General features: G+C 37.7%; 1 non-coding gene across 1 annotated transcript; it reads left to right on the top strand.

Annotated features, from left to right (window-relative positions):
* The first annotated feature begins 2,006 nt into the window (after positions 1-2,006).
* On the top strand, positions 2,007-2,113 carry LOC124984175 (U6 spliceosomal RNA). The gene has a single exon (XR_007108630.1). It is a non-coding gene; the product is annotated as a U6 spliceosomal RNA (small nuclear RNA).
* The last annotated feature ends 438 nt before the right edge of the window (positions 2,114-2,551 follow it).

Genomic DNA, 2,551 nt, shown 5'->3' with positions numbered 1-2,551 from the left:
GCAAGCAGTTTTACAGTGTTCTTTTTGATTGGTTAACATATAAAATTGCATACAAAGTATGTTATTTAAGTTCTGGGTCACTCTGACCACCGAGAGTAGGGTGGTCGTTATTTTTAAGTTCGCTTTTGTATCAGCAAAGTTTGCCTTTGGGTCAGCCTGACCGCTAGGGGAAGGGTGGTCGGCCACCTGGCCTTTACAGACAAAATAAGGGACAAAAATACTTTGTGGTTTTTCTGAGGGGTTGAGGACAGTTTGGGAAAAGCCTCATATTTACACAAGTGCAGGCTTTTTCTATCTTTTCAGTATGAAGGATGAAGACCAGCAATCTCACTTTCCACTTTCCCTTCAAAAATTCTCCTTTGTAAGGCAACTATCAGCAATGTGAAGAGAGAGCCTACAGAGTGGGAGAAAATCTTTGCCACTCATACTTCAGATAGAGCACTAATTTCCAGAATATATAAAGAACTCAAAAAACTCTACACCAAGAATACGAATAACCCAATCAACAAATGGGCTAAGGAAATGAACAGACACTTCACAGAAGAAGATCTACAAGCAATCAACAGATATATGAAAAAATGTTCAAAATCTCTAGTAATAAGAGAAATGCAAATCAAAACTACACTAAGATTCCATCTCACCCCAATTAGAATAGCGATTATCAAGAATACAAGCAACAACAGGTGTTAGCGAGGATGTGGGGAAAAAGGCACACTCACATATTGCTGGTGGGGTTGCAAATTAGTGCAGCCACTCTGGAAAGCAGTGTGGAGATTCCTTAGAAAACTTGGAATGGACCCACCCTTTGACCCAGCTATCCCACGCCTTGGCCTATACCCAAAGGATTTAAAATCAGTATACTACAGAGATACAGCCACATCAATGTTCATAGCTGCTCAATGCATAATAGCCAGATTGTGGAACCAACCTAGATGCCCTTCAATTGATGAATGGATAAAGAAACTGTGGTATATATATACAATGGAATATTACTCAGCCATAAAGGATAATAGAATTATGACAGTTGCAGGCAAAGGGATGAAATTGGAGAATATGCTAAGTGAAATAAGCCAATCTCAAAAAAACAAAGGACAAATGAGCTTGCTGATAAGCGGATGATGACACATAGTGGGGGGTGGGAGGGAGGTAAGAATGGAGGAAGGAGGGACTGTATAGAGGGAAAAGAGGGGTGGGGGGGAAAGGAAAAAATAACAGAATGAATCAAATACTATTATCTTATGTAAATGTATGACTACATAAATGGTATGCCTTTACTTCATGTACAGAGAAACAGTATGTATCCCATTCGTGTACAATAAAAATAAATTTTAAAAAAATTCTCCTTTGTAAATCCACTTGTACAAGAGAGCCATGAAATGTAGTTCAGAAAAATTTATTACAGAGAGTGTGATAAAAGATTAAAATTCTTAATGCATGAAGAAAAATATTAACAGTATACCTACATATGCTGTTATATGCTGTTCATATGCTGTAAGTCTTTAAATGCGAAGTCTCAAAAAGTTAAGAGTAAAGATTTCAAAAAAAAGTCAGACCATGTAAACATCGGCCGATGGAAAGCTGGAAAGGCTATGTACCTCAGATATGTAGATTTCAGGACAAGGAATATTAGCAGAAATAAAGATTTATTTCATGATGATAAAAGACTCAATTCATCAAGAAGACATAACAATCCTAAACACATACATATGTAGTTGGTAACAGTTCAAACCAGTCTGTTGCATGAAAAAGGTATGAGGGGGAACAAAACTGAAAAGGGACCTTGACTATTTCTTGTGATGGGCTGACAGATCTGGGTCCATGAGAATGTTATAGGCCAGACTCTAAGGGAAATGACTAAACAGACTCCATTTTGCTCTGAGACTCCATGTTATGTAGGAAATAAGTTTCTCCCATGAGAACACCCCACCTCTGTACCCATCATCAGTTACTTAGTGTGACATGTTTAACAATACAGAATGATAATTCCTATGTAAAGAAAAATTGCTGTGCTTGCTTCGGCAGCACATATACTAAAATCGGAACGATACAGAGAAGATTAGCATGACCACTGTGCAAGAATGACATGCAAATTCGTGAAGCGTTCCATATTTTTTCAAAAACTATTACCCTAGGTTAACGTATGATTACACAAATGGTATGCCTCTACTTCATGTACAAACAGAGAAACAAGATGTATCCCATTTGTTTACAATAAAAATGAATTAAAAAAAAGAAAAATTGCTCTCTTGATTCCTATTGCTCCTAAACAATGTACCATGTGAACAGTGATTGTGTGGATGTTATTAACCACACAATATGGGTAGATATGGGTCATTTCGACCCACTTCCCCCTCTGTCGATGATCTCATGATGTTAATGTGTAATTTCGAATCATAGCAACAGACACTTATGATTGATGTGATTGATGTGATTTTTAGTATAAGAACCCCTACAGCCCTGTGGTTGGGGCTGTTCTCCGGATAGCCATTTTTTGGGGCATTGTGTGAGACAGTCAACTGGCTGGCTTAATAAAGACTCTCAAATTTGAACT

Source organism: Sciurus carolinensis, chromosome 4 (genome assembly GCF_902686445.1).
Source record: "Sciurus carolinensis chromosome 4, mSciCar1.2, whole genome shotgun sequence".
Lineage (NCBI taxonomy): Eukaryota > Metazoa > Chordata > Mammalia > Rodentia > Sciuridae > Sciurus > Sciurus carolinensis.
Note: the sequence above shows the minus strand (reverse complement) of the source record. Positions and strands in the feature narration are given on the sequence as shown.